At 37.8% G+C, this 14,186-nt stretch overlaps 1 long non-coding RNA gene and 1 other non-coding gene across 2 annotated transcripts in view; one reads left to right on the top strand and one right to left on the bottom strand.

The window, feature by feature from the left end:
• The window catches only part of LOC140624701 (uncharacterized), a 360,972-nt gene extending 347,112 nt beyond the window's left edge, over positions 1 to 13,860 (bottom strand). The window contains exon 1 of the long non-coding RNA XR_012024165.1: positions 13,726 to 13,860. This is a non-coding gene — a long non-coding RNA (uncharacterized lncRNA). The remainder of the gene's footprint in view (positions 1 to 13,725) is intronic.
• TRNAF-GAA (transfer RNA phenylalanine (anticodon GAA)) lies at positions 12,520 to 12,592 on the top strand. The gene has a single exon. It is a non-coding gene; the product is annotated as a tRNA-Phe (tRNA).
• Positions 13,861 to 14,186: the final 326 nt, after the last annotated feature.

Genomic DNA, 14,186 nt, shown 5'->3' with positions numbered 1-14,186 from the left:
TAGAATTCCTCAGGGAAGCCATCCAGCCCTGGACCCTTGGTTGTCAGGAGATTTTTGATTACTGATTTAATTTCTTTGCTGGTTATGGGTCAGTTCAAATTTACTATTTCTTCCTGTTTCAGTTTGGGTAGTTTATGTGTTTCTAGGAATTTATTCATTTCTTCCAGGTTGCCCAATCTGTTGGCATATAATTCCTCATATTATTCTCTTATAATTGTGTTTCTGCAGTGTTGGTTGTGATCTTTCCTCTTTCATTTGTGATTTTATCTATTTGGGTCTTGTCTCTTTTCTTTTAGGTAAGTCTGGACAGGGGTTTATCAATTTTGTTAATTCTTTCAAAGAACCAGCTCCTAGTTTTGTTGACTTGTTCTACTCTTTTTATATTTCTATACCATTTATTTCTGCTCTAATCTTCATTATTACCCTTCTTTTGCTGGGTTTAGGCTTTATTTTCTGTTCCTTTTTTAGCTCCTTTAGATGCTAGCTTAGGTTGTGTATTTAAGACTTTTCTTGCTTCCTGAGGAAAACCTGTATTGTGATAGCCTTCCCTCTTATGACTGCCTTTACTACATTCTGAAGGTTTGGTACTGTCCTGTTTTCATTTGCCTCCATGTATTTTTTTATTTCTATGTATTTTTATTATGGTCATTCCGAAATTTTTCTTGTGGCTGACTTCAAGTTTCATAGCATTGTGGTCTGAAAATACATATGGTATGATCTCAGTCTTTTTGTACTGTTTGAGGGCTGATTTGTGACCCAGTATGTGATATATTCTGGAGAAGTTCCATATGCCATCAAAAGGAATGTATATTCTGATGCTTTAGGATGAAATGCTCTGAATATATCTGTTAAGTCCATTTGGTCCAGTGTGTCATTCAAAGCCACTGTTTCCTTGTTGATCTTCTGCTTAGATGATCTGGACATATCATTGTGAGTAGGGTGCTAAAGTTCCCTCCTATTATTGTATTATTATCAATGAGTCTCTTTAAGTTTGTTATTAATTGACTTATCTAATTGGCTGTTCCCAAGTTAGGGGCATAAATATTTACAATTGTTAGATCTTCTTGTTGTATAGACTCCTTTATTATAATAGAGTGCCTTTCTTCATCTCTTATTACAGTCTTTGGTTTAAAATCTAGTCTGTCTGACTTAAATATGGCTACTCTGGCTTTCTTTTGATGCCCATTAGTATGATAGATGGTTATCCATACCCCTCAATTTCAATCTGGAGGTGTCTTTGCGTCTAAAATGAGTCTCTTGGGATATCGATGGGTCTTGGTTTTTGTTTTGTTTTATTCATTCTGATACCCACGTCTTTTGATTTAGTCCATTTACATTAAGAGTAATTATTGAGAGGTATGAATTTAGTGCCATTATATTACTTGAAAAGCTGCTGTTTCTGCAGATTGTTTCTGTTTCTTTCTAGTCTTTGTTGCTATCGGTCTCTCTTTCCCACTCAAAGGGTTCCCTTCAATATTCTTACAGAGCTGGTTTAATGTTCATGAATTCCTTTAGTTTTTATTTGTCTTAGAAAATATTTATCTCTCCTTCTATTCTCAATGAGCCTTGCCAGATTAAGTATTCTTGGCTGCATATTTTTCCCATTTAGCACGTTAAATATATCATGCCTCTGTCTTCTGGCCTGCCAATTTTCTGGGGACAGGTCTGCTGCTAACCTTATGTGTCCACCCTTTCAGGTTACTTTGTATTTTGCAAGTTTCACCATAATACACCTTGGAGTTGACTTGTTTTTGTTGATTTTGCGGGGAGTTCTTTGTGCTTCTTGGACTTGAATGCCTGTTTCCTTCCCCACATTAGAGAAGTTCTCTATAATTTGTTCAGATAAGCCTTCTGCCCCTTTTTCTCTCCTCTTCTCCTTCTGGGACTCCTATGATATGGATATGACCATGCTTTATGGAGTTTTTGAGTTACCTAAGTCTACACTTGTGATCTAATAGTTTTCTTTCCCTCTTCTTTTCAGCTTCATCAGTTTCTATAATTTTATCTTCTATATCACCTATTCATTCCTTTGTTTCTTCCATCCTTGTTGTGATTACATCCAGTCAGTTTTGCATTTCAGTTGTAGCTTTTTTTTTTTTTTCTTGGCCTGACTAGTTTTTAGGTCTTTTATATCTGCAACAAGGGTTTCTCTGGTGTCTTCTATGTTTCTTTCAAGCCTAGCTAGTATTCTCATGACTGTTGTTCTAAATTCTTGTTCAGATATATTGCTTTTATCTGTTTCAAGTAAATCTCTGGCTGTGATTTCTTCTTGATCTTTCTTCTGAGAGAATTCCTCCATCTTGTCATTTTGTCTAGGTTTCTGTCTTTGTGTGTTATAAAAGCTTGCTATGTTTCTGACTGAGAGTAATGCTATATTAAGAAGGGATCATAAACTATCCAGGGCCTTGGTGCATCAGGAAGTGTTTCTGGTGTATGCTGGGTGCACTCTGCTGTTGTGTTTTGACTGCTCTTTCCCACATGTCAGTCCTCTACAGAGTTCCTTTTTGCTTGCAGTAGGGTCTGTTTGGACCTCTAACTAGCTGTGCTTTGATTTGTTTGCTAAAATAAGCCTGGGAGAAAAAAGGCCTGATTCCAGAGACAGAGACAGAGAAGGAAATGAAACAAAAAGCTATAAGCCTATTCCAAAGGTAAAAAAAAAGAAAGAAAGAAAGAAAGAAAGAAAGAAAGAAAGAAAGAAAGAAAGAAAGAAAGAAAAAATAAAGCCTGGTCCCATTTTCACCAGAACTGACCTCAATATTTGGAGTACTCTATGATCAGTAGACTTGGTGTATGTGGGGGAGAGGGGGTGGGGTGTTGTGCTGGTCTTCTTGGGAGAAGCCCACTGCACTGGCTCACAGTCAGACTTGCCCTAGTAAAGATGTACCTGCAGTAAGCAAGGGGGCAGGTTTTGGTGTAAGCAGCTCCAGCCTCCACTGAGGGCACTGTGTCACTCACTGAAGTCAAACTGTGCCAGTGGTCAGGGGAAACACCACCCCACTCTCTTGTCCAGATGGAAGTGATCTCCAGCATGCCACTGCTCAGGAAGCCCTCACAGACAAGGGAACAACTTCCCCTCTCATGTCCCCAGCTTCTATCAGATTCCTGCCCTCACCCTGTCTGTGCCCAGGCCATCGGCATGCCTGTCACCAAAGCTGTTTTATCTTTGGAGCACAGCTAGGATTTAAAACTCCAAATCTTAAAAAAGACCCAGCAAGGCATGGACCCACGTCCCTTCTCTGGAGGAGAGCCTCCTCACACTGTGTCTGGTGCTATTTTGTCCCAGAAAACCAGTCCAGGAGGCAGCCCGGGGGGCTCAGCAGTTTAGCGCCACCTTGCTTACTTAGGGTGTGATCCTGGAGACCTGAGATCAACTCCCACATCAGGTTCCCTCCATGGAACCTGTTTCTCCTTCTGCCTGTGTCTCTGCCTCTCTCTCTCCCTCTCTATGTGTGTCTCTCTCATGAATAAATAAATAAAATCTTTAAAAAAAAAACAAAAAGAAAAGCAGTCCAGGGCCCTGCAGGTGCTTGGAGTTTATGACGAAGCACAGTGAAAATAGCAACCAGGTTATCTGCCCTCTGAACATGCTCCTGTCCCCTGCTGATGAATGGCCACTCAATGGTGCCCACCAGGTCTTTTGGAGGGGCATTAGGCCTCTTTCAAATACACTCTAGGAAGGGGAGCATTCTCTCCCCGGGATCCCAACACCACCACACTGTCCACTCCCAGGCCTCTGCCTTCCTTCTCCCCAGGAGGACTGCCACATCTGCCTGGCTTGACTACAGAGAATGGTTCCGACTTCTAAAACCTCAGAATTTGGGCTCTGCTGCTTGCAAAAACTTGCCATAGTTCCTCTCGACTCCCTAGTCGATAGTTTTAGGGAAGTGTATGTCTTGTGCCAGCCCAATATGCACTCTTCCTCCCCCTACCTTTCTCTCTCTCTCTCTCCTTTCTGCAGAAAGGGCTCCCTCTCCTCCACAGCACCACAGATTTTCTCTCCTCCAATTCACATCCCTGCACCCCATATCTGCCACTTTCTTTCCCTAGAATTCTGAAGATTATTCTCTTAATCCTCAAATCAATTTCCTAGGTGTTCAAAATGATTTGTTGTTAATCTAGCTGTGTTGAAAGGATGAGGCAAGCCCAGGGTCTCCCGACTACTCCACTATCTTAACTCCTCTCCAGTATTGAATTCTTTTTGTAGTTTCTGCTTATCCTTAGTGAATAGGTGATATACTCAATTTCATTTCAATATTTACAATTGTGTCTTCTCTCTTTTTATGTGATTAAACTGATGAAAAGTTCATCAACTTTATTGACATTTTCAAAGAACTGGCTTTTATTTATGTTGAGTTTCTCCTATGTTTCTATTTTAACTGCATTGATTTCTGCTCCAATTGCTATTATTTCCTCCATTACACTTGCTTTGGGTTTAATTTTCTCTTTTTATTTCTAGTCTCCTAAGGTGGGATCTTAAATCATTAATTCAAAAAAATCTGCTTTTTTAAAAAATAAAAGCATTAAAAGCTATAATAGTGTTTTAGCTGTACTCCACAAATTTTGATATGTTGAATTTTAATTTTCATTCAATTCAAAATATGTTTGAATTCCTCTTGTGACATTCTCTTTAAAGCATGGGCTATTTTAAGTGTTCATTTCTTTCATTTCAATGCTAATAAAAGTGTTCATATTTAGAGATTTTCTAATTATCCTCCTGTTATCGGTTTCTAGTTCAAATCCCATTTGATTTGAGAAGATACCTTAAATAATTCCTATTCTTTTATACCGATCTGTCTACAATAAGATCTTTATTGGTGAAGGTCCCCTACACACTTGAGGAAAATACTCTATTTCTGTAATGAAGAGTGTTTTATATGTATCTAATAGATCCATTTGGTTGATAGTGTTATTAAGAGCTTCTCTTTCCTTAATGCCTTTCTGTTTGCTTAATCTATTCCTGAAAGTTGAAGTTTCTAACTGTACTTGTGAATGTATTTCTCCTATCAGTTCTATCAGTTTTTTTTAAAGATTTTATTTATATATTCATGAGAGACAGAGAGAGAGAGAGAGAGAGAGAGAGAGATTGAGAGGCAGACACACAGGCAGAGGGAGAAGCAGGCTCCATGCAGGGAACCCGATGTGGGACTCACTCCCAGGACCCCAGGATCATGCCCTGAGCCAAAGGCAGCTGCTCAATCACTGACCCACCCAGGCATCCCAGTTCTATTGGTTTTATTTCATATATTTTAAATTATGTTGTTAGCTTTATACGTATTTAAAACTATTGTTTATTTATTGAATTGTACCCTTTATCATTATCATTATCCCTGGTAATATCCTTTGTTCAGAAGTCTACTTTGTCTGACATTAATATACCACTCTGGCTTTTTTTTTTATTACTGTTTTCATGTAATATCTTTTTTGTATTTTTACCTTAACTTATTTATTTATATTTAAAGTGGGTCTTGTTGACAGGATATAGTTGGGTGTTACTTTTTATAATCTAATCTGAAAATCTTATTTTATGTTAAAAAAGTTTAAATCTTTTTTATTTAAGATTTTATTTATTCATTCATGAGAAACACAGAGAGAGAGAGAAAGAGAGAGAGAGAGACAGAGACACAGGCAGAGGGAGAAGCAGGCTCCATGCAGGGAGCTTGACGTGGGACTCGATCCCGGGTCTCCAGGATCACACCCTGGGCTGAAGGTGGTGCTAAACTGCTGAGCTACCCAGGCTGCCCATTCACAGTTTAAATCTAATGTAATTATTTTATTGGTTGGTTTAAAATCCCTCTTATCTCCATTTGGGGTTATTTTGTATCCATTTTAAAAAATATTTTATTTATTTTATTCATGAGAGATACAAAGAGAGAGCCAGAGACATAGCCAGAGGGAGAAGCAGGTTCCCTGAAAGTAGCCTGATTCAGGACTCGATCCCAGAACCCTGGGATCAGAACCTGAGCCGGAGACAGACGTTCAACCACTGAGCCACCCAGTTGTCCCTTTATACATGTTTTAAACGTCCTAATGATTGTCCTAGAATTTATGATATATGACTTTAATCATGTATTATGTGGACCTTATAACAATGTAATTCCAATTTCTTCCTTATCCTTTATCCTATTGTTGCCATGTATTTTACTTATATCATAAACATGTGATGCTTTGATAGTGTTTCCTTTTGATAGGTATCTGTTGGATAAATTAAAAATAAGAAAAGTAAATTATATGTTTTCCTTTATGAGGGCCATTTCTAGCATTCTTTCTTTTTTTTTTTTTTTTTTTAGAGATCCTACTTTTTATCTGGTATCTTAGTCCTTATTTCTAGAGAAATCCCTTTAGTACATTTAATAGGTCAGCTAATAATGAATTCTCTCTGTTCTCATTTTTTGTAAAAGCCTTTTTCTCTCCTTTAATTTTTTTAAAAATATTTTCTTTGTATATATATATATATATATATATATATATATATATATATTTTTTTTTTTTTTTTTTTCCTTATAGCATTTTAAAATGTTACTGCTTGGGCAGCCTGGGGGGCTCAGCAGTTTAGCGCTGCCTTCAGCCCCTGGCCTGATCCTGGAGACCGGGATCAAGTCCCACATCAGGCTCCCTGCATGGAGCCTGCTTCTCCCTCTGCCTGTGTCTCTGCCTCTCTCTCTCTCTCTGTGTCTCTCATGAGTAAATAAATAAAATCTTTAAAAAATTAAAATAAAATGTTACTGCCTTGTCTGTACACTTCACAGTTCATAGTGACAAGTCTGTTCCAGTCTTTATTTTTATTCCTTTTTATGTCATGTGTGCCTTTTATCTGGGAGCCTTCAAGATTTTCTCTTTGTCTTTGGGGTATAGTGGTTTAAAAACAGGTATCCCCTGCTTTTCAAAAGTTTGTGTTACACCACTATTACAAAAGACCTATATTTACATCTGTTTTCATTAACTGGAAGAATCCCAAGGGGATTTTTGCTTTTACATAAGAAGGAGGAGGAGGAGAAGGAGGAGGAGGAGGAGGAGGAGAGGAGAAGAAGAAGAGGAAGGAAGGAAGGAAGGAAGGAAGGAAGGAAGGAAGGAAGGAAAGAAGGAAGGAAGGAAAAGTAAGAAAGAAGGAAAACAAAGAAAGGTAAAAAGCTAAAATAGCAATCAGTCTTTGTTTTGCAGCAAGCCCTTAAGGAAGTAAAATGTACCCTGAGCAGAGAAAGCTGGCACCACCACACTCCTTCCTCAGTGTTAGGTTAATTATAAACATTTATTATAAACAATTAAATACACTCAGAATCTCAGCATTAAGCGGCCATGGCTTTGAATTGTGTCTGTAAGCATCTGTGTTTTATCTCTATTTTGTGCATCCATTAACAAAATGTGTCCTAAGGCATCAGAAAAGCCTGAGAGGTGATTTTTGGGTTCTGGGAATGCTAAACATTTTTTCCATATAAATTAATGGTAATTGCTTCTTCCCTTTACACCATTTCAGCTTACAAAGGTTTCATAGGACTGCTCTACTTTTAGAAAGCAGGGAAGTCTTTTATTGCCAGGGAAAATAGAATCTTATAAAGTTTAATTTTAAAGTCTTTTATCATATGGTGGTGCAATTAATATCAGAGAAAAGGACATGTGTTTCATTAACTTGCTCGTCACTCCATGAGTTTATGATGAGAGAACTGGTACTTTCATGCCATCTGTTTATGTATGACATAATAGAAGCCCTATATGCCAATGGACCAAAGTATTTTGGCAGAATAAATCCACAGGTATGTGCTCAACATTCCAAAAAGTATTATTTCCCATAAATAATGTTGTCATTATTAGATTATTTCTTGTAGTAAAGTATAAATTTCAAGCTAATGCTATAAAAGGGAAGTAGGAATGAATGACAATTTCTTTCTCCAGTATACAAAGAAACTATATATTCTAGTTGTTAAAACAAGAGAGAGTGATCTTCTAATTTTTATTTCGAATGTAGAAAGCTGGAAAAAGCATCATTCCTACCCTTACAATAAAAGAAAAAGAAAACTGTAAATTTACAGCTGCCCTTGGACTTTTCAGAGAACCGAGGTTGTAAGGCAATCAAGCAATCCAAAATCTAAAGAAATACATTCTCCTGAAAGAAGAAATAGAATATGAGCATTTGTTTTCCTAGGGTAAATGTTGGATCCTGTACAAACTGTTCAAAAGAGTTCAACTAAAATTTCTGACAAATTATTGAAGGCCTACTTTGGACTCACATGAGTATATAGAATCCCTAGGAGCTGTAGTCACAAGGAGAAATTGCACATCTGTATGTCATCTTCTCCACAGACCTCACCATGCACCTATAAAAGAGATTAGGAGCAAAGAAGAAAGCTTCCATCTTGACATAGGCATGGGAGAGGGGGAACAACAGCTGTAGTGGAAAATGCATAAAGCTTCACATAGGACCTTCTCCCCTATCTTCTTTATGGAGCAAAAGTTTAGGTGCTGTGGAAAGAGCAACAAACACTGTTACTCTCAGGCCAGATGTGAATGTTCATTGCAAGTAAGTGAAGGAAATAAGAAAACACCCTCTGTCCTCAGGGAGGGACAGGAAAATACTCTGAGCCTGGATCACTTAGAGATCTCCTACCTTTGAGGAAGGAGTATGACCATTAAAAAAAAAAAAAAAAAAAAAAAAAAAGGCTCCATTCCCAAGATTATAGGTATAGTACCTGCCTCAGATGGAGACCGAACCAGAATAACAGAGAATGACTCCCCTGTTCCCCATCTTCTACTTTTCTCCATCAGGCTAGGTAGTGACCGATAGCATTTATCAGCTATATAATGCTGAGAGAAGGGCAAAGTGAAGACAGATCTTTTCTTAGGCACAAAGGAAAGACCTGAAAGTGAGGAGTGAGCAGACATTGAGAACAATCCTCTGAAAAAAGTGTTTCTTACTTTTAGTACAAGTTAAGACAAGAGAAATTTTAAGCTGTGGTGCCCTGAGAGTAACCATAGAAACTAAAATAGCAAAAATAAACTCAGCTCAATTCTAAGCTAGACTAACACAAACTTTTACAATAGGAAGAGAAAAGTCATGCCTATTTTCAGGCAAAATACTATTTATACTTTTCTCTACTGTTCTATATAATATATCCAGCTTACAACCAAAATGCAGCATATACAAATAAGCGATTACAACACATACACACACACACACACACACACACACACACACACACGCAGGTAATAATACACTGTCAAGAGATAAAACAATAAACAGAACCAGATTCAAATATGATCCACATGTTGGAACTATCAGAAAGGAAATTTAAAATAACTTTGGATAACATGACAAAGATTCTGAAGGAAAATATGGACAATATACATGAAGAGAGGGAATTTCAAGTGAGATGTAAACTATGAGAAATAACTAAATGGAAATTAAAGAAATGAAGAGCATGATTACAGAGGAGAAGAACCACTTTGTGAACTCAGAACAATCAGCACACTAAAGAAAAGAAACGGTAAACTTAGAGATAGATCAAGAAAAATCTTCCAAATGACAAGCATGAAACAAAATAACAGTTCATCCAAGAGCTGGGGAGCAATATTGAATGGTCTAAAATGAGTGTAATTGGAATCAGAGAAGAGAGAGAGAGAAAAACAAATATTTGAATACATAATAACCAAGAGTTTTTCAAAATCAATATATTACAAAAAACCCATAATCTACATTGAGACAACACCAAGCAATAAATGCTCCCCAAACTCACCTACAAACATAACAGAGGTTTCCCCCATTATACAGAAGTAGAGTGTTTCTGAAATCTTTTATAAGCCAAAATAGCATAAAACAAAGAAGTAGTAACCATTAATTTATATGGTTATAGCATTCTCAGGCCCCAAAAATAACTTCTTTTAGGCTTTCTTGATACCTTAGGGCACATCTTGCTAATGGATGCACAAAATAAATAAAGCACAAATGCTTACAGACAGTTCAAAGACATGATGAGTTGATGCTGAGATGCTGAGTACAGTTCCTGGGAAAGAAGCTTCATGGTGCCACTTCCACTGCGTGGGGTGCATGATGCCTCTGTAATGGCTTGGCTTATTGCAAAACAGATGCTAAATGCTATTTTCATTTTTTACCTTTTTTTTTTCTTTGTAAAAATAAAAATAATTGTGAGATTTCTTTCAATCAGTAAGAACAGGTACAAATGTAGGTTTTTTATAAAAGCAAACTGGCATAACACAAACTTTCAAAAAGTGGTAGGTTATTTCAAAGAAAGTTGTCTTTCAATAAACTTCATTGAATTAACAAAAAGTATTGAAATTAAATTAGCAAGCAGTCTTAAGTATTTTATTAGCAGTTTATGTTCTACATAGTAAATAAATGACTCATATTCGGCCTAAGTAGTAGCTCAGGGGATTTAAGATACAAAGGTTAGGTGTATTTAGTTTATATATATAAGCTTGGAAAAAAAAAAAAAACTTCTTAATAATCTTGAAAAATAGAGCACTAGGGGCAAAGCCTGTTAAACACAGGTCAGTTTCCTACCAGATAAAAAGACTTGTTTATAATTAATCTGATGGTGATAAAAAGGCATTTAATTAGATTTCTATCACAAAATGGAAAAGGATAGGTCTGGGGTCTGAAACACAGTAGAATTCGGCCATCTGCTGCCAGCTACCTCTTGCCAACATGTGATTTGCAAGTTAAATTATGCCAGCTGATGACATATGGCACTTCCTCCTTCTTTAAATATCTTACTCAAAATGAGTTTGCTCTCAAATGCTGAGGTTGGATTTTTAGCAATCACAGTAGTGGCCATAATTTTCCTTCATAAACAAATTTAAGCAACATAGATTTAAATTGCTGGCTCCTGTGTTATTGTCCTGTGACATGATTGTGACAGAGAAGTTTGACCTCTGAGATGTTCACCTTTGGAATTTATAAACTTAAAACTTTTTTAAAACATTTTTTTAATGGTTTTTTACGGGTAATTGGGTAGAGAGACAAGAGTCTTCTCTCTAGGTTCTGACATATATCTTAAACAGGAAAAAAGGTGGTCTAAAGAAAAGAAGTGAAGAACTTATTCAAATCCATGGCTTCATCTTGAGCCTGAGGTGTCTATCAGCTGGTAACAGAGTGGAGACTCATACTACAGAAGCTGTCAAAAATCTAAACCATCACAACACTGCAAAACAATGTCTTCTTATTACCAATGGCCTAAAACTGAAAAATTCTCTGGTTCTCTCAAGGCTTTAGACTTATTAACAGCTAGTTTTGTCTTCAGAATTATTGATCCAATATGTCTTGAATTAAGGCCACAACTTTTTCCAAACCTATTCATCATTTGGCTGCCACAAAAATCTCCATAAACAGCTTAACCATGACCTAACTAAACAAAACCATGTACCCTACTAACTATAATTGCGTGAGTGCACATGCACACAAACATGTGGGTAAGTGTGTGTATTTGACAAGACATTGGTATATGCCATCTTGATGGTAAAACAACATGGATATAGATTGGTTTTGTAGCAAAGCAAGTGAACATTCACTTCCTGAAGGAAGGCCTAGACCATGGACACATGATTTCTCACAGAGAATATGAGCATCCTCAGCCAATTACACCATGAATTTCTCTTCCTGGGAACCCCCCATTTTTAACTGTAAGGCAAGGACTTCAGACTATGAGACTGGAAATGGTAAAGTCTATTGATCATAGTTTTTGTCCCAGCTGATCATATTGCCTATCTATCCATAAAGCTTTAATCACCACTATCTCACTTACAGCTACCAGTGGCAGCTTTCTTTAGATGAGATGGGTCTGTCACACTTGGAATAGTCTCCTGACTTCTCACTGTGGGCTGGCATCACCACAAAATCAAATTTTAATTCCTTTGTTTTACTATATTCATCTGACTTTGTGGTTTCCTTAAATAAAGAAATATGGGGCAGCATGGATGGCTCAGTGGTTTAGTGCTGCCTTCAGCCCAAGGTGTGATACTGGAGACCCTGGTTCAAGTCCCACGTCTGGCTCCCTGTGTGGACACTGCTTCTGTCTCTGCCTCTCTCTCTCATGAATAAATAAATCTAAAAAAAAATTTAAAAAAAGAAATATGTCTGAAACATTCCATTATTGTTTGTGATCATGAGAGGATGTAAAAGTTATATAAACAGCAAATTAGTAACAATTTAGGTGGATGAGTAGACACAGGCATAAAACAGTGCTGGTAGAGCATGAACTGATCATCTTGGGATTCCTGGGGAAGGTGCTTGGCAATTCAGATAATTTTTGGGGGTAGGTACAATTTATTTTATTATTATTATTTTTACATTTTTTTTAAAAAAAGATTAAGTTTGATTTGCCAACATAATATAACCCCCAGGGCTCATTCCATCACATGCCTCAGAGACCTTCACCCAGTTACTCCATCCCCAGAGACCTTCACCCAGTTACCCCATCCCCCACCTTCCTCCCCTTCCGCAACCCTTTGTTTCCCAGAGTTAAGAGTCTCTAGTTTGTCTCCCTCTCTAATTTTTCCCACCAAGGAAGCAGAGCTGAAATAGCTCAGTTGGGAGAGTGTTAGACTGAAGATCTAAAGGTCCCTGGTTCAACCCTGGGTTTTGGCAATTCAGATTTTAGAGAAAATGACTGGCAACAGCACCAACTAATCTGAACGTCAGCTGGTTTAGAATAATAGTATCTTGAAGCTGGAGACCCCTGCCTGTGCTGAAAATTAACCCTTTCATTGCTGGACTGTGGCAAGAGGCAGAAGTGTCTTAAAAGCAACAGAGGTGCAGAAGAAAACTTGAGGGAAGTTGCTATATAATAAAACCAGTGCATAATCACTTTTATATTTGAACACTGATATGGCTATCCTATCGTACAATGGCTAAATGCTAGCCCTGGTCTCTGGATTTTGCTTCCAGCATTCTCAACAATGAATTTTTCCTAACACGTAGGGTTTCAGAACAATGAGCCTTCATAGTTATAAATCCTGCTAAATCCTGAAGTTCACTCTAACATGTCTATTTATATCTCCAATATCAATAAAGCAGAGAAAACTCAAGGAATGAATACGGGATCTATGTGTGTGAGCATATACACTGGTCATGGCAGGTAAAATTCAAGCACCTAATAATTCCAAGTGTTTTAGCATGTAATCCAAATGTCACAGCTTTACCAGCCCTTGAACACAGCTATTGTCACATTGACAGTAAGCTTTATTTCCTGCATTATCTCCCACCTTTACTCACAGATATTCCAGCTCCCTACCAAACCCTCCCCAGTACTCTGCAAGATCCTGCAGTGTATGTCATGTACTCATGAAGCAGAATGCCAGTTAGAGGAGCCATATGGCCTCCACCACGTTTTTATTGTCCTTCACTCTCCTACCCTTTTTATTGCTCTCTGTACATGAGGTTTCTTGAACATGCCTTGGATGCTGCTGCTGCTGCTGCTGCTGCTATTTTGGGGACAATACTCTATAAACTGTATAGTTTCTACTATTGCCTGACCACGACTTCAGGTGCCAAATGCTCTCCGTGGGGATGTTCTAGACCTTAACGCTGTGCAGCACTTTGTCACCAAGCCCATGGGCTGTTACTACTTTTGCCCTCACAAAATGCTTTGAACACCATTTGATAACTGTCCCTCCTGAACTCAAATCAATTCTGTAAGGGCAGTGATGTAATGGCCCACAGCACCTTGTGACTCAGGCTGGGCCACGATAGTGTCCATCCTCTTGCACATCATGACTTACCTAAGCAATCTTCCCAGGAGTTGATGAGGCTGTTGAAGACAAGATGGTTTCTATCTTTCTGTGACATCATAATCTTTAATGACCAGCTAAGTGTGGAGCTTCCAGGAGCCATCTTGACACCATATGAAGACAGTCTGAGAATAAAGCCAACAAGAGGGAAGCACGGCGTGATTTAGAGTTGTGCCATCTAATAGATTAGCCACCAACTACATGTGGCTTTTTACACTTGAATTCATTAAAATTGAATTAAAACATTCATTTCCTTAGTTGCCATTAGCCACACTTCAAGTGCTCAATAGTCACGTGAACTATTGTATTAGACAAAGCATTTTATAGGACAGCCTGATCTAGAGAAAGAAATAGTCCTAATTTCATCCTTTAAATCTCTGCATCTAGCCTTGTGTAAAGCTGGATCCACCTTAAATTCCATTTTGGTTTAAGCTAAATAATGAAAGCTTGTT

Source organism: Canis lupus, chromosome 35, assembly GCF_048164855.1.
Source record: "Canis lupus baileyi chromosome 35, mCanLup2.hap1, whole genome shotgun sequence".
NCBI lineage: Eukaryota > Metazoa > Chordata > Mammalia > Carnivora > Canidae > Canis > Canis lupus.
This window is presented reverse-complemented; position numbering and strand designations above follow the sequence as displayed.